Here is a 24,749-nt window from a genome sequence, read left to right as displayed (position 1 = left end):
AGTGGCCAAACGGTGGAATTACAACTTCTGCGTCCGTCACATGATGCCACTGGGCACAAAAATACTTTTTCCCATAGACTTACATTAGGAAAGAGACGTCTTTAAATCAGTGGATATTTTCTTTAGGTAAATCAACTTCCCAGTACGAACACTTGAAAAGTCCTTATTTAAATCATAGGTCCTACAAGTTGTAAAATGCACTAATAGCCTAATCCAGAGTTATTTCTCTTCCTCCATTCATGTGCATGAGCCCCAGACCGAGGCTGACCGAGGGCTGGGAGGCGGGGTTAAAGAAAACGCTACTGCACCTGCTCTATGGGCCCAATGGATGCAGAAAATCGGCGAATGATCCGGGTATTTTATCATTCGACAGTTGAGCCATTTTAGCTTCAAGCACCACTGAGCAACTCTCATAGGAATGAACGGGAGCCTGCCTCCAATGTCTAAGTTCTCTTTATACATCGTGGTTAAAACAAATACTACTCGAAGAGCTACGTTATTCAGGATGCTGGTTTTGGTCTGTGGTGTAATGGTTTAACAAAGTGATGTAGAAGCAATTATGGTATTGGCTGATACACTGAGTTTGGGGATCCGAATGTCGGTGGAGAAAAAATTGGATCACTAATATATGCATCCCTAATATTTACTACTGTCTTTGAAGGTGTGACAAAAACCCATCCATCACCTCTTAACATCATTAAAAGTCTAAATAATACGCAGCAAAGTCTAAATATAAGCAGCACAAGCATGTTATACTATTTCCTACTGTCAATTTAAAATCAATATAGAAAATGCAGGGCTGGGAACATGGATCAAACACTAAATATGGATTGCTATCAAACAAGGGGAAGCTGTAAACGAGGACGCTTAAGATTTCTGAACTCAACGGCATCAAAAAGTTCAACGGGAGTTCAATCAGCTGCGGAGGAGGAGGAGGCACATGCCTGTCATGAGGCGAAATAATTGCAAGAGTCCAGAGTTGTTTTTGTTGAGCCGTCACTGCGACAGTTCAGGGCAACAGCCTTGTTTAAAGGTGGTCAACTAGCAGCTACACATTAGCTATATCAAATGGAAAAATAGCTATGTGAGATTCGTATCAAATCATCTTTAATCACCTAACTTGTTTGTTTATTTCTCTTTCCGTGATTCCATAAGACACTGATTTGCAAGCATGGGGTTCTGGCCGTTCTAATTAACCATTCAAAACTAACTCGGTTTTGCCCTGAATAGGTGGGGAGGACCACCTAAAGTGGGAGCTGACGCTAATAAAAGAGCTACACGTGTTCCCATGGCCAATGACAACTGTTCCTACAGCCAAGAATAGCGAAGCCCAATAAAACCTTTCTGTCTCTATTCCTGCTCCTATTCACTGTTGCTTTCTCCCGCTCTCTTTCTCTGTCTCACACACACACTCACACCTGCCAAACACAATGCCTCTTTCAGTTGATCTATAATTCCTACGCATGCCTGCTAAGTGTTGTGTGTTTTGGAGATTTTGTAATACCATTTGAAATTTTTTAATAACAAATACACCCCCAGTTCTGAATGAAAGAAAAATGTGTTAAACTAACTGACTGTGCAGAGTTTGACAGGACCACCAGCAAATTATCTGTAAACACACGCAGACTGATTATCAGAAGGATAACTTATTGAATTGAATGCAATAATTAAATTACCAGTGGATAGATAGAAGAGGACAGAGGATTAGAGAAGAAAGACAAAAGAGCGAGAGACTGAAAAGAAGAGAAGAGGCCCTGTTATGGTGGCTGTTTAGGGCCAAACAGAGCAAGGTGACACCGGGGGCAGGGGGCTGACCTACAAACCGCCGGTAACCCCCACACCTGCATGAACACATGGACACACACGGATACAAAGACACGTACACCAACCCAGACGCACAAACTCAGACACTAACTTATTCACACATCGTTGCCCTCGACACCAGCTCCTGTGGACCTGCCAAAAGGCCACCATTTGACCAACCGATAATACCATCTGTTAGGCAAAACACTAGTGCTTTTGTAATTCTTCTTTCTCATAGACTTTACCAAACAATCAGATACATACTGCCAGGGATTGAAAACAGTGTTTTACTGAAGACTTCAAAGGAGAGCTGTGTGAGAGAGGTTGGAGGTGAGGGCCAGAAAGGAGGGAGAGAAGAAGTTATTTCATTAAAACAGACAGTCTGGAGCGAAGAAGGGAAGACAAAAGAAGATAAGGCAATAGAGAGAAAAAGAGAGCAATGTGTTTAAAGTTACTGATGTTAGTATAAGGAATCTAATACTGGATAAAGAAAAACTAAATTCAGTTACGGACCTTCAGTTTTAAACCAGCATTCAATTGTTTTTGCGGTTTTCTTTAATTAAGTTTGATTAATTCAGTGGGTTCTTTATTGAATTTAGTTGATTGAAATGAGCATGATCCGTTCAAATTTATTAGATTTAACTATAATTTCTGCTGGCACTGACCTCTTAGCATGCAGCAGGGCTCTGACCATTGCCGAACATGATGGGAGAATGAATGCTTATTGGTAATCAGTAACAGCAGCAACACATTACTTAGTAATATGTTACGGTTATGTGATTACTTTTTTCAATAATTCCATTTAAGTTACTTAAGTAACGTAACCATTACTTTGATATTAAAGGGTCAACTTGTTCGCTGTCTCAACGGGAGTTAGGATTCTGATATCCGCCACCAAAAGAGGAGAAATTCTCCTGTATTTCTCTCTATTTACAGCAAATTTTCACACCTTTTTGTCCTTTTCGTTACCTCAACCTCTTTCTGGCACTGTACAGCGTGTATAAGCCCTACTGTTTCCACCGGACGACAATAGCTCTATTGTTACATCCAATGTCGTTTCCCGACAGAAAAAAAGCTACTCGCGGCGTCGCGGTTTGAGCTGCGTTGGCCGCACATCACAGCGTGCAGCACCCAAAGTTTGGCAGCAAAAAGCCGTCGCGAGGTGGCACAAGCCATTGGAAATAATGGGTTACTGAGCGCAGTGGTGCCGTTGATGCGTTTGAAAGGGCCTTCAGTGAGGGAGAGACGGACAGAGAAATGGAGAAAGCCAACTGACAAAAATAGCAGGGGCAAAAAATGAATGAATGATAACTGATGAATATTAGTTTATGCCTGAGAGTCACACAAGTCCACACCAGAGGGGCATATTATTCAGTTTTCTTCCCTGAGAATTAAAAGTAAAATTAAAAGTAGGCTTATTTAACATTAAAATTCAGTTGCAGTCTACTTACTATTTTGTTATTTTAATTCTTTAAAAGTCACCAGAAAGCAGGAAAAAAAGTCTCTGAAACTCAAATTTTTCCCCCAAACCCCCGCTTTGGTTTTGAAATCCTCCCTATATTTGAAGTCTCAACATTGGCAATTATGATTACCAGTAACTCCAAAGTTGTCTTATTCACGTGTTGTATGTTCTTAGCTGGCTTGCTAACATTAGCAACAGGTGGTCCTACACTAAGGAGTCACACAGCTGGGACTTCTAGAGAGCTGTGTGCAGTCACCGAGGCTAAGCTAGCTGCTGCTGGATGGTCAGTAAATCCCTCCTTTTTCAATGCATAATGAGTAATGGATTACAGTTTTCTTGTAACATGCCCAACACTGTTGGTAACAGAAAATACGGTGTCCCACTGTAGAGTTAGGTGCATCTTTGCTGACCTCTTGCAGAATGTACAGCTTAAGTTTCTGACGTTAATAAAGCCGGACAGGAAGGAGGGACAACGGGACACAGGGAGGGAGGACGGAGCCGGGCAGGAATTGAGTCGGATGGGGGGAGGTGATGGGAGCAAAGCGGGGTGTCGGACGGGTGGCGGGGGGGCATGAGGGTCTGCTAGGGGTGAGTGGCGCAGTGGGATAAGAGCGTGGGGAGTTCATGCCCCCGCCAGGCCCTTTTCGCACTGCATAAACAAAGAGATTACAGTGAGAAGGGGCTCCGCGCCGCTAACAAGCAGGGGCGCCACACGCACGCACACACATTTAGACATGGACACACACACACACACAGTCACATGCATGTAGGAATCTCACACACACAAGCGTATAAAGACATAAATGCACACACAAACAAGGCAAAACTCATGAAAACAAACGTGCACACACAAATACATGAACACTGATGCACACAACTAACGAGAAGCATCACAACATAGTGGCGCCACCTGTCTCCTCTTCACCAATTAATGAGCTCCCCGCTCCCGGGATGCTACAACAAGTTGGCAATTAGCAGGGAAAAGAAAGGAGGAGGCATGAAATGAGGGAGAAAAACAGGCGACAGGAGGGAGGGGGAAAGGGGTGAGATGAATAAGGGAGAGGAGAGAGAAAGGGATAAAGATAGAGAAATAAAGAGATTAATGATTTAAAACCTAAAAGTTGAACAGACCGTGAGAGAAAGCCTGACAGATCCGCATTTATCCAAAAGAAGTTTACACCGGAAAGTTTAAATATCTGTACAATTTGTCTACTGCCATCTCTTTGTAGTCATCACTTCATTTCAAATGGTTGTTTGTTGACGAGAAGATGGCAAAAAAAGTGAGAGCAGTTATCGAAAAGCACAACTTTTCTTTGAACAAAGGTTGAGGTGAGTATCCATACTTTCTACTACACAGTTAGATATTTTGTAATAGCTTTTGCGTACAGGCTAGACATTTGCATTTTTAGATATTGTGCTAATTTCATAAAATTTGTAAAAATCTAATTTATAAGCTTATAAATGCTCACACCCTAAACCATTTTTTTTATTATTTTTTAATTTGATCATTAAATGGGATTTGTTAAAGATTGTTAAACCAATCAATTTGTAGATAGCCTCTATAGGAGATGTGAAGAGTGTGGAGGAAATATGAAATATGGCAGGATGGTGGGGAATAAATGAGAATCATGGTGGGAAAAAAAGTTTGAAAATAAAGGGAAAAAGACTGGAGCTGTGATGCAAGGTCATCATCACATTATAGTGCAGCATTTTGTTTTTCATTTTGCCGGCCTGTATGTATCTCCTGTTTGTGTTTATATTTCCATCTATCACCATCTCTCTGACTCCGTCTCTTTCCTTCTGTCATCCAGTCAATCTTGGCTTCCTGTTTCTCTCTCTTAAATACATGCACGCACAGACACACATTCTTTTGTTTGCCACCTGATAACAGGCAGTCATTCATACCGCCTCTCGACCCCCATGACCCCTGAACCCTGAGACCTAAATACGGAACAAGAGCTGAGAGACTGGTCACGCATTTGCTTACGCAGACACACGCACATACAAAAGCTACGACGGTCTACCTTTTTTAACTAGTGGTAAGTAAAGCTAAATAACTAACTACGCTCTTATCACAGAAATAAAAAGGCCTTATTGCAGACCCTTCAGGAATAGAGGCATTTTCAATAACTGAACGGATGGATGGATGATAAAATAAAACCAGGACATACGTAAATATGGATCTGACATTCAAACTGCCTCACATTGTACACTACTAAGCTTTTACAGTAATTCCATTAGTCTGTCAAGTTTAGTTTCAGTAAACTAGCAGGCTTAGATGTCTGAAGTTTAAAACTGCAAAGATTAATCGATTAATTGTCAACAATTAAATTGGGCTTTAGGAAACACTGATCAACATTTTTCACCATTTTCTGACATTTTATAGACCAAACAACTAATCGAATTATAATCATTTAAAATAATCGTAAATTGGAGCCCTACTGAGGTTAGGATAAATAAGACACAATTTTGAAGCTTTAAAGCTGATATAGGTCATCTGATATAGGTAAATCTGGCAATATGCAACTCCACTCAAAGAACAACTCAAAAGTTATTTATAATAATAGTATATTTTTTCTTTATTTAATTTATTTAAAAATTGTTGATATTTTACTAGCATAGGTGAGAAGAAGAGTGCATTTTTTTTAGCAAGTTTTCGAGTTAAGGAAGGAGAGAAGAAGTGTGATCACCTTTCTGTAGGCGTTCAAAAATATACAAATGCACATTTTTAGCATGGTTATTATGTTTTGTGATAAATTATTCTCTTTTTGCATGTCAGGCATGTTTTTTTTTTACCTTGTTTTTATGTTGATATACATAAAAAAATTAACATTCTAATGTGAATGGTTAATTTTTACAATACTGGAGTAAGTTACTAGTTAGTTTGAAAAGTAACTAACAACTGCAACTAACGATTATTTTCATTGTTGACATTGTTGATTTTCTTGATTAATCGATCAGTTGTTAGGTCTATAAAATTGTGAAAAATTGTGAAAAATGTTGATAAGTGTTTCCCAAAGCCCAAGATGACATCCTCTTATTTTGTCCACAACTTAAAGATATTATATCAATTATAAAATAGTTGGTGATTAATTGAATAGTTGACAACTAATTGATTAATTGTTGCAGCTCTATACACAATACACACACATACATACACTAAGGCATGATGCATTATGAGACAATAAAGAAAGGCAGAAGCAGACACACAAATCACACGCACACTCGAGTGTCCCCCCTCTGTCCGACCCCTACCATGTCCACAGACATACACACAGGGCAGGTGCGGGGTCAGCGTTAGGGTCAGTGGCCTCGGTCCAGCTCCCAAATATAGAGCATCCACTATTCGTGGATCCTTAAGTTCACCGCAGGTTCTCGTATGACCACCATGGACCCTTTATGTACTGAGAGAAACAGACATACCAAACACACAAAACATGCATTCATTCATGCATACGCTCACACTCTCGCTCACACTCACGCATGCACTGCATACATACATGTAAATGAATGCATGTGGACAAAATACCAGAACACATTCACACATACACACACTCTGCGTTACACATTCTGTTACCCTAACACGTCATTAAGATCTCTATCATCCTGCTATCTGACAACATGAATGCTCACTTCCTCTCTCGTCCCCCCATCAACCCTTCGCCCACCCAAACCAACTTTTTTTCATGTTTCTCTTCTTCTGTTTCTTTCCTGACTCCCACCACATATCCCCCTCTCTCTCTCTCTCTCTCTTGGAAGACACTATTCACAGTGTCTATTCAGTGTGCAACAGAGAACCTCTTCTATAGCTGAAACATAAGACTGACACTCTGACCCCTCAGGATGACCTTTGCACTCCAAGCTAACAACTCTGACACGTAGAAACATGCCTGTGTACGCATGTGTGTGTGTGTGTGTGTGTGTGTGCATTTGTTGCGCGTAGAAGATCGTCTTTACCTCCGCTGGCAGTGCGGTCGACAGTGAGTACGTTTCTGCACTGCCACGATAACAAAAAAAAGACAACCTTTTGCTTTAGGTATATGAATATTATACAAATATTAGTTGTGTTGGGACAAACTCAAAATTAAATCGCAATGCTATAAGGAAAAAAGATACATCAAATGGGAACAAGGAATGCTACCAAGAAGCAAATCATCTGATCTGAACATCAATCGCACGTCTGTTCAACAAATGGCAGAGCTCATGAATAATACTGTTAAAGCTTTATAACTCTTAATTAGCACAGCATGCTTTAAAATACATATTATATTGGAAATTACATTTAAGTTTTAGTCTGACTTCACCAAAAATTGCAAAAAAGCTCTATATCAAAAAATATCAGCAATCCCTCTAAGGCACTCTCTTTCTGTCCTCATATGAAAGTAAAAAAACACACACACACATATGACAAGCTGTGTTAAGAAAACCCAAATTCAATTTCCCTCTGACTGGAAGCGCATGCCTGTGCAAAAACATTGCAACACACGACCCAATTTGTTTGTGCGTGTGTACACGGACACAAATGTATACATTAGTTTGCACTGTGTCGTTTGCCAGTTCCTCCACATGATGTCATTTAAAACGGAGCGTACAGCTTTACATTAACAGATATTCTCAAATCTCGTTACTAAGTGATAAAGCAGCCATACGTTTATTTGGGGGGGGAATTTGGCAGTGTCGGGTTATTCTTAAAAGGTGACGATTGTTGATGTTTGTGTCTTTGTGTGCACACGTGTGCATTTCATCATCTCATTTCATCATCTGGGTGGTCTTACATACATTCCCGCAGCTGCAGCAGTTAAAAAACGGTGTATTCAGTCACTATTTAAATACAATCATGTAGGCGACATAGCCAGGTTGATGATAGAAGACAATATAATGTGTGACACATCATTAAGTCTATACAATTTACTGAAAACAGTCTAGTTCAACTATGAAGCCGTTTTCTGGAGTTTAATATAAACTTTCAGAAATGGAACTTTAGCCCATATCTTATGGATGGTCTGTGTGAAGCACACCGACTTGAATTAACCGTCATTTCAATCAGAATTCTATCCAACATTTTTGAACAATACAAAACAAACCTATAGACGAATCCGTCGACCGTTTTGTGTGTTCTGCGATCTAGCGGCGCTGCCATTACTGTGGTGGCGAAGTGACTTTACTCTCTGCCAACCGTGTTAACTGGTGACTTTCAGCTGAAAGCATCCGTGGTTGCTCGTAGTAACTTGTGTAAATGATTGGCGTAAATAATAAACCCAGATGAGATGTATTTAAAATGGATTAAAGTCAAATTGAAGGCTTTTACGAGGACACCTGTTTGTGTTTTCAACAGCTGCCGTCACTACGAGCAACCGCGACGCATTCGTCTGAGAGTCACCCGTTAACACAGTTAGTAGACACTTTGTAAGTGTTCAGTTTGTGATGCCGAACGATTAATGATGTTTACGCCACAGTTGGTTGATAGAGTTAATATATTCTGTGGGACCACTGCAGCCCCTAGACAGTGCCTTTAGTCCACTAACGTTAGTTACGCTAAACAAGCAGGGTTAACTTAGCTGACGTTACTTGTTTCACCATGTTAGGCAGCTGAGAATAGCTCAGGTTCTTCCCGAAATCCTAGACAACGTTGTCAAAAGTAACGTTACATAGAAAGTAAAGGTAAAAGTAGAAAATTGTACACTTCTTATTAGTACAGATTGCATTTAAACGCGTGCGTATTGTAGGGAGACGTCATCGCAGTAAAGGCGACTTGGTTACTTCCGGTATTTCCCCGGAAATGACCATAGTGCCATAATGTCTGTTCTCTTTACCCTTAAGTTCCACATTGATAAAATATAATAAAAGCAGTGGTTCATTCCTCATGTGTCAGGTTCAGCTTACTTGTCTAAATCTTGTTTTAAAGTCATACTAAAACACATTTTATACGCACATCATTTTGAATCAACAAATCACTTTATGTTGGACAGCCGTTTCATTGCTCCTCCTGAAATGCTACCTGAGGTCATCGCAGTCAGGGTATAGGTGAGGGGAACATGCGGTTAAATTTGTTAGGGTATCAACAACAGCTCAAGTCATTCAGTGTAACTCAATCTTGTGATTACTCCCCGAAGAGCACAAAAAGACCCTTGACGTGTGTGTGTGTGTGTGTGTGTGTACTGAGGATAAATGAATGCATCTGTTCTAATTTGAGCTGCCAGATTGTTGGCATTGCACCACTAATTTACAATTAAGGCAGACTGCAGCATTATCTAAACCTTTATCTCCATTCCATATGAAGGTTGAGAGCAGGTTTGTGGAGCCAGTATGGTTTTATTGTAACCAACTCACTGTGAGAACACAACAGAAAGTGTGTATTCATAGATTTTGTGTCAACGTGCCTAATTTTTGATGGGGATTGGTGTGTACATTTTTAAAATTAGTGGGCTTTCAAACCATAAACACATCCCTAAACAGCTTGGTACCTTGCTCTGTCTGCTGTCTATCAATTGATTAAGTTATATTAGATGTCTTTTAAAACCTGCTATAATTACATGCACTTTTGAGGTCTGCGCGTACAAAGTCTGCGTGGCAGTCTGTGTGTGTGTGTGTGTGTGTGTGTGTGTGTGTGTGTGTGTGTGTGTGTGTTTTGAGGCTGAGGTTGTTGCCACATTATTGGTTATTCTAGAAGATCGGCCTGTGACATTTAATAACAAGCTCTTCTCATCTAAAATACCTGGAGCTCTCCAGGTACGTTGGTCCAGCTCAGTATCAGGTGCACAGAACAGATGAGGCCCTGAACTAGTAAAGCACAACTTCACATACACAAACACACACACACACACACACACACACACACATTCGGCTCAACCTCAGCCTTCAACAATGCCACATTTGTCTAACAGCTGATCTCCACGTGATAAGAGATACAAGTATATTAGGCAGGACACCCACACACACACACACACACACAATCATGTCTTCAGATGGTTATCGTATTTACATAATCATTAGTTGTGGGTGAGACTTGAGTCACGATCTGTGTGGTGTTCCCGGTGGTATTAGAAGCAATTACTGTGTGAGAGATAGGCCTGCGGGCACACACATACACACAGTACATGTGTTTATATGGTGTGCATACAAACACATGCACATTGAAAAGGAGTTAGTTAATGATAAGGAAACAAATGCTAACACAAACCGACACATCAATGCCAGTTACAAACTTGTTTTCAAAATTGTGACACAGAAAAACACACCACATGCACACGCTCACAGCCCACAAACACACACACACACACACACACACACAAAATCCGACCCCGCTGCCCCTCCCCATGGCTTAGAGAAATTACTGCCACCTGAAGCGGAACCCTGTCCATCATGCGGAGGCCCCCCGAAAGCCCCACAGGTGTCCTTTAACATGTCCAAAGGTCCCCTCCTCCCCCCTCGGCACTCCATGTGGCCATTCATCTTGCTGTAGCGGAGGACATCAAAACAAAACACATCCCCGGGGGGAAAACCTCACAGCTAACCGTGCACATGAATTACTCTGCAGTGGAGACACAGCTTGGTACCGAGACAATCAAGACTATAAATGTGTTCCACAGTACTGTTCTTCACAGAACACAAACTTTATTATTATTCATGTTGCACCCTTGTTGTCATCAATTGCTTCATACTATATGCCGAACAGATTGACTCCAGCTCCGTAAGTGTGGCCCACATGCCCCATTGTTCTGCTTCTCATCTCCCCTTGTTTTGTTTTTTTTAAACAAGTTGATCCGTAACCAGGAAAAAACAACATATCACTTCATCCTGACCAGACTTGTAATGTGAAGATGAACGCAATAAGTTATAAGAGACAGGTGGAGAACACTCCAAACCACAAAGACCAACTACGTGTTTCTCAACCATATTTCAGCTGGCTGTGGTTTAAAGAAGTGTTGCTAAATAAAACAGCATTTGTTTAAAATGAAGAGAAATGGAGCAGTCACCAATTTTCGCTAAATGGCATTCAAGTGAAAAGCACCGAAGAATTGGCCAAATCCAGTCACTCCACATTAACAGGCAGTGGGCTGAAAACATAATATTCATGGCAACAAATAAATGCTTTTCCATTGTAGCCCACAGTTCATCTTTCTCTACAGTGAAAGCACACAGAGTGATTCATTATTGCCAAAGCTGGATAAAAAATAAAGAACTTTTACCTAAGAGGTGAAGGAAAAACAAAAAAAGAGAGCGACTGAGAGAAAGATAGGAAAACAAAGTTACAGTCACAAAAAAAGACAATTCTGAACTTATTGAACAAAGAGACACAGGTAATCAGACAGACAGGCAAGGCAGGCATGACGGCAGCTACCGCCACAGACAGACAGACAGAGACACAGACTGCGAGACAGTCAGACCTTTAGAATAAACACCAGAGCTCTCAGTGTCGCCCAGGAAGAAATTCTTTTCTTTGATGTCAAGCCATGTGACCTCGCAGCAGTCTGAGGAATTGAAGCACCGTCCAAACAAACGTCAGCACCGCTAACACCCTCAAGGTCGGTGTGTGCGTGTGTGTGTGTGTGTGTGTGTGTGTGTGTGTGTGTCTGGTGTGTGTGCGCTTCAGGCTAAATTTTGGTGTGTGCATGTGAATGCATGTATGGACTCTGAGAGGATGTGGAGGGACGTGTGCCCCAAAGTTGTGGGCTTGGTATGTCAGCCGCGTATATTCACGGCGATTCATTTTTCTATCTATTCTAATGGATATACTAACTGGTTCTTAAGAGTAGACAATATTTTTCTGTGCTGACCTGCCTGCATAGAAATCAAACCCAGTTTCAAGTTGGGAACAGAGAACACATCCACCACGGTACAGGCATACAGCATACAGCCCATGGGTGATTTATAAGATAAAAAAAGTGATGAATTACAGCCAATATGTCCATTATTACAGCCGCATACAGCTAGCAGGAAGCTGGCAGAACCGGATATGCCATATGAGCGTGCAGGACGGTGCAGTCCTGTGGGTCTGATACATGTTCATTATGCCGAGGAAAATAACTTTGGATTTGGCTATTAGTGAATTTCATAAATTTTAGGACATAATGATTTAAATGAGGGATATTTAAGTGTTCGTACTGGGAAGTTGATTTACCTTTATCTTTTGATTTACAGACGTCTCTTTATACATTCATGGCTATGGACTCATTGGCGTTCCGCCTCTTTGGTTCTATACTCTTTGTAGTGGTCGCGTTGCATTGTCGGCAATGTAGGTGCCAGATATTGACAAGAAAGAATAATACATGAAATAAAAAAGACAATATCGCCAGTTTGGCTGTATTGATTTTGATATATATACAGTATATTTTTTACTCTATATCCTGAGTCCAACCAGCTTTCACTACTGCCTTTAAAAAATAAATCCTCTGAGAGTAGAGTCCTGGTAAAGTTAGGTGACTGAATAAATAAATACAGGAATTTCATTATATTATAACTCAAACGTATAACTGCAAACATCCCACATTAACTGACATACAAACAACAAAGTTTCCCTGTTTTTCACCTATAAAAATAAAGAGGAAATCATTAAATGAAAACCATTAGTTATTCAGAGCTATAATTGCACACACACCTACAGCTCTCCTCTGTACCGACATCTTGTGGCAGCAGAGGTTTGGAAGTAATTAGCTTGTTTTCATGTCAGGCCTCATTCTGGACGATCACAAGCTGTTTTACTAAAACCGTTTACAGTACTAAGGATCGCTTGTTATCTTAAATGGGTATGTTCCAAACAATGACCAAAACCGTCTTCATGCTTTTGTGAAAACTCCACTCCTGTGAGTCTCTCCCTTACTTTCGTCGCTGCAGTACACATTGCCAGTGTCCTTCCTGTTTTGGCTCTTCACAGCTGAATGACCACAGAGACAACACCGCTACACTTTGAATACAATCCTCTTCTGCTGGTAAACAGTGGTGTCCCATTGCAGCAGTTTATTTAGAAGTCTGTTCTAGCCCAAACAGGGATTATGACAAAGCCCACTGCTCCCTCTTTTAGACCACTAAGTACTTTCTGCTGCTGCTGCTGCTGAAGGCTAGCAGGCCGCTGAAGCATAAGGGCAGCTGTATGAGAGAGACTGAGATAGAGACAGAGACACAAAGTGAAAAAGAAACAGAGACAGAGAGAGAGAATGTGTGGCAGTGAGAGCAACTGCGCTTACAGAAAAAGTGCCATAACAGCAGCTCACACGCAGCGACGAGTGAGCAGCACTTCAGATCTGTCTGATAAAACCTTGGCTTGAGCAACTGAGCGGAGCCCTATAATATCTTTACTGCGTGCTTGAAACCCAGTAAAAGCTTGGCTACAATACACTTTCACTGGTTTTAACATACTACAAAGTGTAGAGGGAAAACACTCCAAGACACTAAACATGTCATCCATAAGCTGAACATAATTGTTAAGGAGAGGATAAACAGTCTTTCTGATTGCAACAGGTGGAAGAAAACTATGTAAGTATGGTGCCCCCTTGGGGACAAACAACGTGCATCCCCAGTCACTGCTAGATCCACAAATCTTTGGATGGTTTGTCTTGTCAATGAGATGTTCTACTGTGATAGGTATATCCATCAGAATACTGATAAAGTTCATTAATATTAACTTTTTATTAGGGCTTTCAATCGATTAAAATAGTTGATCGTGATTAATCGCAAATTAATCACACATTTTGTAGCTGTTAGAAATGTACCTTAAAGAGGGATTTGTTAAGTATTTAATAGTCTGATCAACATGGGAGTGGACAAATATGCTTGGCTGCTTTATGCAAATATATGTATATTTATATTATTGGAAATCAATTAGTAACACAAAACATTGCATGGAACATGGCAAACTGAAGCCCAACAGGCAACAACAGCTGCCAGTGTGTCAGTGTGCTGACTTGACTATGACTTGCCCCAAACTGCATGTGATTATCATAAAGTGGGCATGTATGTAAAGGGGAGACTCGTGGGTACTCATAGAACCCATTTTCATTCACATATGTTGAGGTCAGAGGTCAAGGGACCCCTTTGAAAATGGCCATGCCAGTTTTTCCTCACCAAAATTTAGTGCAGGTTTGGAGCGTTATTTAACCTCCTTCGCGACAAGATAGGATGACATGTTTGGTACCAATGGATTCCTTAGGTTTTCTAATTTAGTTTCTATGATATCCTTAAAACTGAGCCCGCTACAACCTCTGAAAGATTTGATTGTGTTAATGCGTTAAAGAAATTAGTGGCGTTAAAATGAATTTGCGTTAATTTTGACAGCCCTATTTTTTATACTCTTATTTTCTAATCCTCTTTACTCATCTAGTGCAGGTAATATGAAGGCCTCAGTGTTTAATGTCAGCTGCTGAAGTTAAAAAGAGTCATTCACCCTGCTAACAGCCACTTAAATGCCAATATACTTCATGCACTGGAAAGCCATACTACCATGAAAAGACCAAAGCTTGCAATGGAAATTGACCTATTTTATAATGTCTCTCAAGAGAAATAATGAGAACAAGAGTTTTTATCCATTGAAGAGAACATTTATGCACAATCTGGTTGGTATCTACAACAAATGCACAACAGAAGTCCTTGGAGTGAAATGTAATGGAAAAGCACAAGGAAGCTGCTTTTTTTCATTAAGTTCATGACCTCACCAATAGCCACTTCTCTCTCTTCATTTACACACACACACACACACACACTCTCGTAGCGTCTCCACTCTACAGCGTGTACCTCGGGGTAGAGCCCCGTCATGTTGAAAGATGCTGTTGCCAGCACACCTGTGTGTGTGTGTGTGTGTGTGTGTGTGTGTGTGTGCGTGACGGTTCATACACGTATTTCCTTGTGTGTATATGTGTGCATGTAAAAACAGCCTCTCATGTTTCAGCAGTAATGGCCCTGCTGAAACATGCGTCTCCCACTCAAAGGTTCCAGGCTGCTGTTTAATACAGACGCCACACAGCAGCGTTTCCTCAACGACTAGGGAGTCAGGGAGGGTCGCTGAACCTAAAGAGTAAGTATAGGTGATATACCACCTGAAATAGAATCAACAGATGGAGAGAATTGCGGGGTTAGAAAGGATTCAAAACCAATCCTGAATTGTCCCTCTGGTATGTAATTTATGACCAAGTTGTGTCTTTCTTTCAGTCGTTTCCTAAACAAATACACGCGCTAGCCAGATCAAGATCTTTAGGTATGACACAAGGATGTGGTGCTCAGGGAAAACACTATTGCTTTTGTCCACAGGGGCCGCCAAAATCAACACAAAATGAAAGTTCCTTGTAGATGATTTAAAGGTAAAATATGCAACAATTTCCTAAAAAACAATGTATAGACTGATACAAAAATGATTCCTCTCAATCATCACTTATGCTCCACTAGAAGTGTGTGGTGATGTCTGTTACTGCAGAGACCCTGCAGCCCTCTGCCTGTATTTTCTTTTTTCTTCTTATTTTGCTTTACTCGGGACGCTTCTGGACGTCTGCAAACAGCATTTGTGCCCCATGTGGCGGTGTAACCCGCAGCCAATAACAGCGTGCAGGGTGTGCAGCCCGTTCAAGCCGTTCAGGTGGTCAATACTGCCGCTTTGTCACGCCCCTCTGCTTCTGTTACCAGGCACATGCATTGTACATCGATGGGCACAAGTCCCCCTTTAGATGCTTTGCGGACGTATTTGACGGATGACAAGAGGGTTGCATCGCTGTTAGTTCCCCCTGCTCTTCACCTCTGCTGTGTGCAGTGTGGCTGTTATATGCTGCTATTGGTGGGTCAGTTTGACCGAGGCACACACACCAGGCAGAGAGGACAGTTGGCCTTATGTTGGACAACAGCCTCCAATAAAACAAAATAATTAGACAGAACCTTTACCACCGCCCTCTCAATCTGGAGATACTGAGCAAACACTCAATATGAAAAGAAATGTAATAAATCTTAAGCCAATATTGACTTTTTTCTTATTGAAACCCACATCATCAACACAGCCATTGCCACCCCTACAGTAAACAGACACTGCTACCCTCTTTAGAGTTATATCACACTCCAGATGGATCAAAGTACCCTGTAACGTATTGACACATAGGACAACACAGGAGAAAGATGACTTATCCTCAAAAGCAGTCGACCATGCATCCTCAAAAATGTCTTGACAATGTCAATCTACCTCAGCCCTCTCAAACACGATGATGGCATACCACTGAGTGGAGGGCAATCTGGATCATAATACTTTGTGCACACATGATGTGACACATGGACGCTGTTTGAGGCATTATCAGCTTCAAAACAATCCCACTGAGAAACTCTCCTTCACCTCACTCTGTAAACCATCTGCTCAATAAACTCCAAACGGCTGGCTGCAGTGTGGTCCTCATTTAAATCATCCATATGTAAATGTGCAGTGAACAGCACCTGACGGCCCCGACTGAATGGCCCAGTGTCCTCTAAGGAATATACAGTATATGCACTGGTAGAGAATATACTTGTCCAGATGTCAGTTGTGCTGTGGACAGCTTTTCCTGTTACATATGCAAGGACCTCTTTTACTTTGTTGAGCACTTCTACTCCATCCATTACATCCATGAATGCTTTTGATGCATTTATACATGCTTTGAGAGCAAGGCCTGGTCTCAGCGACTGACATTATGCTGCTAATAAAGCATGTGATGGATCGAAGAGGTATTCAAATGCTTAATACCCCTCCTTCAGTTCATGGGGCTTTTACATGATACAAACCTCCTCAGTTGTCGTAGTTGTCCATGCAGCTGGCTATAAAATGCTCCCAGATACTAATAAATGTTCTCTTGGCAACTGAGGTTAAATCACTCGTATTAGTGCAGGCTATAAGGTTGCTTTTATAAGACTGCTGTCCCAAAGGAAACATTTATATTTGCAAAGAAGGAGTGCTCACAACTTGTGTTGTGATTTGGTTCTATCTAAATTCTCAACAGAAAGTGCATGCATATTTTTTTACAAGCTATTCTACTATCTCTCTTTTAAGAGTCGCTCTTATGTGCACAACCACAACCATTTTTTTCATAGACAATGTGCTTAAGGGAGACGGAACACGTAGCAAAACACCACTGATTGCTTACCAGCGAGCTTTTACAGCTCAAGTTAGATATTTTAGGACAAGTCAAATATACAGTAATTTATGAAGGATTTGGTGTCACTGTCTTTATGTTTCTCTTGGCAAGTTTGGATTTCAGAGAAACAAGCAACATGAGATGGACTCCTCCTTCCCTTCAGGGACATACTGTAGCTGCACATTGTGGGCTATTTTGGTTATCTTGGTTGGCTGCAAAATCTAAGTATTTGCAGAGAAAGTAGTAAGGTGGTCCCAGCGCTTCAATTTTCTCTTGATGAGGGCCTGACGCTCCTCAGTTTGCTGAACAACTATGACGGACCAGACCGGTCATCTAATGTTACTTTATCAAATCTCATCCATATGCTTCAGTATTTTTAGTGATTTATGTGCAAACTTCCAACTTCCTATTCACTTGTGCTCCAGTACTCAGTGGTTGGTGTATATAAATTAGGGTTGTCAATCGATTAAAATATTTAATCGCAATTAATCGCATGATTGTCCATGATTAATCGCGATTAATCGCAAATTAATCGCAAATTAATCGCATATTTTTTTACCTGTTCAAAATGTACCTTAAAGGGAGATTTGTCAAGTATTTAATACTCTTATCAACATGGGAGTGGGCAAATATGCTTGCTTTATACAAATGTTTGTATATATTTATTACTGAAAATCAATTACCAACACAAAATAATGACAAATATTGTCCAGAAACCCTCACAGGTACTGCATTTAGCATAAAAAAATATGCTCAAATCACAACATGGCAAACTGCAGCCCAACAGGCAACAACAGCTGTCAGTGTGTCAGTGTGCTGACTTGACTATGACTTGCCCGAAACTGCATGTGATTATCATAAAGTGGGCATGTCTGTAAAGAGGAGACTTGTGGGTACCCATAGAACCCATTTTCATTCACATATCTTGAGGTCAGAGGTCAAGGGACCCCCCTTTCCCTGCCAAAATTTAGCACAAGTTTGGAGCATTATTTAACCCTCTTTCGCGACAAGCTAGTATGACATGATTGGTACCAATGGATTCTAGTTTCATGATGCCAGTATCTTCACTGTAGCTTTAAAACTGAGCCTGGTACTACCTTCGGAAGATCGGAGATTGCGTTAATGCGTTATTATAGTGCTAACTGACAGCCCTAATATAAACTCATTTTGACACAATGAATTGGACAACAAGGAATTACAGATACGATTGTGATGATGGAAAAAGATCATAGAAATTGCTAAAAGCAGATCTGATTTATGTTTATACTGAAATATTTGTTGTCATCAACGTCGGAACAAAATATCACGGTGTATAATAGATAAAAGTAAAATGTATGCCCGGACAATATGCATCACCACTGGGTTTCACAGAGATGTTTGCCAATTTGTCTCATCTCCTCCACCATTAAGGCAGCAAGTGAAATGATAGCATAAAAACAGTTCAACAGAGGGCACTTAAAAATGGTACTTAAGTGGAATCTAAAATGAAATAAATGCTATTTGACGAACACAATAATCCAAAATATTTTGCAGTATAAGAGGGAATACAGTACATTGTACATTATAGTGAGCAGTAAAAATAAAATAAATCATAACCCTACCATTCATCTAACTATAAAGCTCTCTGTCTGTCTGTGTGTGTGTCCTTCGCATATCTCAAGAACCGTTCATTCAATTGACTTCACACTTGGCAAGTGTACTGCTGGGGACCCAAGGGAGTGCCGTATCAAATTTGGTGCAATTTGGACGTTCAATATCAATTCTTCAACGTTCAAAGCAACTACTGTGCGTCATGGCAGGTGTATTGCTCAGGACCCAAGGAAGCGCAGCGTCGAGTGTGAAGTTGTTTGTATGAGCGGTTCTCGAGAAAGCTGCAAGTTGCAACAGGACAGGCCAAGCATTCAGCCCGTTATGAACAGGCAACAAACGGGCAATGCAGTAGTCATGATAATACACCAAACTAAATATTTGACTGACTGGACTGATTGATTAATTTTGCTCTTACCTGTAAATGAGGGTTGATGTAAGCTGAGTTTCACTTTCACAGATGGGGCTGGCCACACAGCTCTGCAATCCCTGCACACACACAAACACAATTAAATACAGTTAGAAAATATAGAGAAGCCTTTATAAAAACAGAGATAATCAGAGTATGGTTAATGTAAAACATAGTGATACAAACAGAGAGCAGTCGTTTCCTGAGGCTGCAGGCTGTATACTAGAGCTCAGGTTACCATGTACACCTGTTATGTTTTTAACTTGCAATAAGGACTTCTATTGTGGTATACAATAGCATCAAATCAACATGTTTCCTCAAATTCATATAAAATCCTTCGCTATAACTCAGAGTCAGCTTTTCTTTGTGCTGAGCAGCTTGCATGGGCCTCATATGTTTGTCCTTGTTTTATTTGATGTATCAAGTTAAATGAAACATACATTAAGTCATACAAAAGAGGCATATAAAACATTGTGTTTTCTGTAATACAGACACACAGGTTGTATGCCAAGGTTTGCATATTTTATTAGATCTTGTACGTGGAGGGTCAGGTCGTACAGATTCCCACCTGTAGAGTTGGAAAATTTAACTCAAATAAATATCCTTTATATAAACATGACACTCTGGGCGGGTCCATTTCTTCATCTCTAAGAAAACACGGCCTCCAAAACACTGTAACTCACACTGGATTCATTTCACACAGCGTTTCTTTTTATTGCCACCCTATAAACCACTCCAGCCTTATGTAAGTACGTGTGAGTGTGTGTGTGTGTTTGTGTCTCACTGTGTTGTGTGTCTGTCTGTGGCCTTTTCTGCATGCGTTATCCCCCATAGTCAGAACCACCATTAGACAAATAGGTCAATTCATATTAAGTGTTAAAAAGGCCAGATTGTCCATGAATCAAAGGTCTACAAACTTTAATACATCTCGCAAAGCCCAACCAGTGGAAAAATAAATTAAAATGACTACATTTACTCAAATAAAGGTGCCATTCAGTTCCTGACAAAGAAAATGACATGCCATTTGGGAATTACTGTGAGTAAAAAAAGTCAAGAATAATGGTTCTTTTAGCTCACACACAGCTCCGGTGAAATTCATCCCGGAGGACCAAAACTCTCCGTGCTTTAATTGTCATGCAACCCGATCTCATGCGAAGGCGTATAAATAGCACAACATTACAAGGACATTCCGCATGTCATGAGAATGCATTTTTGTCATTTGTACGCCTCTTTTGCGTGTTATGTGCAACAAAATACAGTAACAGCCGCAGTTAGGTTTAGGCAACAAAATTACTTAGGTTTAGGAAAAACATCATGGTTGGGCTTAAAATAAGTACGTAAACTAAGTAAAATATGTAAGGAAACAACGTAACAGAAGTACAGAAAACGCGTCACAAACGTCACTAACGTCACTTCAAAATAACTCAACAACACTTTGGGACACAAGCAACTGTCTTCTGGTTTAAAGTCCTGTGTTTGTTGGACCCATCCACGTCCCCGGCCCCCATAAGCTGTCTTTCTCGTGTTTTTATTCTATGTCACTAGCTCTGAGCGTAGCACTGACGCGGATGCATTTTATAAAGCTGAAACGATTAATCGATTAGTTGTCAATTATTAAATTAATCGGCAACTATTTTGATAATCGATTAATTGTTTTTGAAAAAAAAAAGTAAAAATTCTCTGATTCCAGCTTCTTAAACGTGAATATTCTCTGTTTTCTTTACTCATCTATGACAGTAAACTGAATATCTTTGAGTTGTGGACAAAATAAGACATTTGAGGATGTAATTTTGGGCTTTGAGAAACACTGATCAACATTTTTCACCATTTTCTGACGTTTTATAGACCAAACAACTAATCGATTAATCGAGAAAATAATCGTCATATTAATCAACAATGAAAATAATCGTTGGTTGCAGCCCTGGCGCTTTAAATTGCAGTCAGTACAGACAACATGGTGTACAAATGACACGCCAAAAGCAAGAAAGGCGTTCTTATTGCACGCAAAATAACTTCAGATTACCGTGTCCCTCATACGCCATTTAGTGCGACCGGGCTGAGTCATGATAGGGTAGCCTTAGCCAGACTAAAATGTAATGTATGCTCCGATATACTTTGAAAAATCTCACACAGATGTAGAAAAACAAAAAAGAGAGATTAAAGATGATGAATGAGAATCATCGTTACATCTAAGAGAATATGATAATCTAACCCAGGCCCAGGCTTGACTGTAAGAAGAACGGAAGATTTATAGAGCAAGATTAATCAAACTCATCTTTTTGGCAATGGCTCTGCTCTAAAGACTGAGAGCGTTTGTTTTCAACAGGCTGAATCAACACTGATTATCAACTTGTGGCAGAATATCAGCGTGAAGATGATTAGAAATAGTGGATAGTGTTTAGATAAGCTAGACAGACGACACCTACTATGCTCCAGTCTGATAGAGAAGTTTACAAGCCAATCTTTGTTTATGCCATATGTTCTCAAACTAAATAATCAGTTTGACCTGACCTGAACAGTGAAGGGTCAAAATAATGTATACCATGACAAGAATAAGCATTCCAGCAAATATTAGCGCTAAAAGATGAAAGAGAAAAACCCTGTCATAAATTCCAACATTAATACTAAAAATCTGACGTTTACAGTGTGCATTAACCTCCAGGGTAAAACACCTCAGATCACCTGCAAGCCAACGTTTTACCGACTGAGGGAAATAATAAATAGCTTAAATCTACTCCAGGTCTGCATGATCTGAGGTATGTGGGAAGGAGAAAATGTCACTGTGGGTGTCGGCTTACAGTCCAGCCTTCAGGTATCAAAAGCAGGCGTGTCGTGGCGAGAGCCAGGCGGTGTGCCAGACAGTTGGTTGTTTCTAAAAGGATCAGTGAGGCGGATTACTGCCTAAATCCCTTCTTTCACTGAGTTCCTACAAACTGTCATTTCTCTCTCCGCTTCACAATAGCCAATGAAAACACTGACAGGTAGGGTGACTCCGGAGAAGAAGTGGCCTGCAGTGGAAACACACGTACAAGTAGATAGACACAGAAACATTTTCTTGCGTGCAGTGTCCTTCGCTATGTTCCCCTCGATAAGCTCTGTGTTTTGTTATAACACACTTATTCTTATCTATGTGAAACCTTGCATAGATGAGAGAAAGGTGTTGTTTGGAGAACACAGATGTGAAGGTGATGCATGCTGATGACTGATAGATTGCAGTGCGTCAGCTAATTCACACAAAGCCTTAGGAAAACTAGCATATGCACGCAGTACATAAAACCATCCACACACATATAAGCACTCGTATATACACGCATTGCTATATAATATAGCTATTTATAATATACACCGATCAGCCATAACATTATGACAGCATGGGCACCCTGACCGGTCTGCGGCTACGCAGCCCCATACGCAACAAACTGCGATGCACTGTGTGTTCTGACACCTTTCTATCTGAACCAGCATTAACTTTTTCAGCAATTTGAGCTACAGTAGCTCTTCTATTGGATCGGACAACACGGGCCAGCCTTCGCTCCCCACGTGCATCAATGAGCCTTGGGTCTTATCACTTTTGGTAGGTCCTGACCACTGCAGACTGGTAACATCCCAAAAGAGCTGCAGTTTTGGCGATGTTCTGACCCAGTCGTCTAATTCACAATTTGGCCCTTGTCAAAGTCGCTCACATCCTTACGCTTGCCCATCTTTTCTGCTTCCAACACAAAGTTAAATTTATTCACTTGCTGTCTAATATATCCCACCCACTGCCAGGTGCCATTGTAACGAGATAGTCAATGTTATTCACTTTACCTGTCAGTGGTCTTAATGTTATGGCTGATCGGTTTATATATAGCTATATATATATAAATATATATATAGCTATATATATATATATATATATATATATATAATAAGCAGCATAATGTAAAGTCAAGGATCAAATATAAAATCTCTCAATATTGTCTGATATTGTTTCACCCACTGAGACTCAGATGTCATGACTACTTCAAGGTCTTCCAACATCATAAATCTCACTGAAAAAAATGTAGGCCCTAAAAATAATATTATTAATAATAATATTGATTATGTGTTATGTATTGATTATTAGGTGGAAGCCAATGCAGATCTGGGAAGGATAGAAACACAATCAAAGAAGTAAGGAGGAGAATGAGAAGTGATTGTGAACTGTGGGCAGTGGCTGACGTGGGATATTATTTCCAATTTATACATTACAGACAGACTGACATTGACCTACCATTATTTACGCATAAAGGTTATCTGTGTGTTCTTCTATTTATGTATCAATCTTGGGTGTATACACATACACACACTTGTCCACGACCTCAGGTAGGGTCACAGTACCATTTTTCCAATCTATATGGACTTGAACTCTTCAGCTGCAGTTCGACGCAGAATAGTTGCTCATTTTTTGGGCAGGGGTTGATGAATTTGTCCTAGGGATGCACCGATCTGACTTTCTCAGTCCCGATACCGATAGCGATAGCTGGGCTTTGGGTATCGGCTGATACTGAGTACCGATCCAATACCAGTGTTTAATTAATAAGCTGTATGCTTCACTGTGTGGAAGTGACTGGAGGGAGAGGGAGGGGGGGGGGGGCTGCATGCCAACACATTCACATTCACCCCCAGTCTAAGTGACTGCATTTATAACATTATGATAAATAACTCAATATTAAATTTATCACGATTCTGATCTCAGACCATTCTACACGCTGACATACCACCCACCCCTCCGTCGTCTGCAGAGCTTTGCAGTGAAACAGTACTGCCATAGAGGTTTTAGTAAATCCTAGAAACCATTAAAAGAAAACACATGATCAAATTCATGTGAGTCTGTAAATAGCCAAATGTCTGAACAGAAGATTGATTCATACTTATGGGTGAAGTGGCAATCACTCAGCATGCCTGGCCTTTTACCCTACGCTCACACACATCACTGCTCTGAGGCACTTCTGTTAGCTGGTCTCACACACACACACACAAACACACACATACGGGAACACACACATGTACCCCACCCACATTGTAAAAGTGCTCGGCAGGAGTCATATTAAACATGTATGTCTACTTGGCAGTGTGCCTGATGCCTAGTGTCCAAATCTACACCAACATTGATCCAAACTTAAAGTCAGCCTCAAGGAGAGACTGCAGAGTAGCATACCATGTAAAACAGTTTACTTTCAATTGGCAAACATGTACCATCTCTTCTTACTTCCGCACCTTATTGTTTTTCTTTTCTTTCTCCGTCTCTTTTAAACTCACACATGTGAAGGCTATATTCCAGCCTACAGCAGCTCTGTACAGTAATTATAATAACAGTGACCTTGCAATGAAAACCATCCAACTCATTTACAGGCCGTAGTCTCCCCCAGAACAGTATCACAAGTTGAAGCATGCT

The 24,749-nt window shown here is 40.6% G+C and overlaps 1 long non-coding RNA gene across 1 annotated transcript in view; it reads right to left on the bottom strand.

The window, feature by feature from the left end:
* The window catches only part of LOC141769101 (uncharacterized), a 56,128-nt gene that overhangs the window by 9,847 nt on the left and 21,532 nt on the right, over positions 1-24,749 (bottom strand). The window contains exon 2 of the long non-coding RNA XR_012594261.1: positions 19,343-19,413. This is a non-coding gene — a long non-coding RNA (uncharacterized LOC141769101). The remainder of the gene's footprint in view (positions 1-19,342; positions 19,414-24,749) is intronic.

Source organism: Sebastes fasciatus, chromosome 6 (genome assembly GCF_043250625.1).
Source record: "Sebastes fasciatus isolate fSebFas1 chromosome 6, fSebFas1.pri, whole genome shotgun sequence".
Classification (NCBI taxonomy): Eukaryota; Metazoa; Chordata; class Actinopteri; order Perciformes; family Sebastidae; genus Sebastes; species Sebastes fasciatus.
Note: the sequence above shows the minus strand (reverse complement) of the source record. Positions and strands in the feature narration are given on the sequence as shown.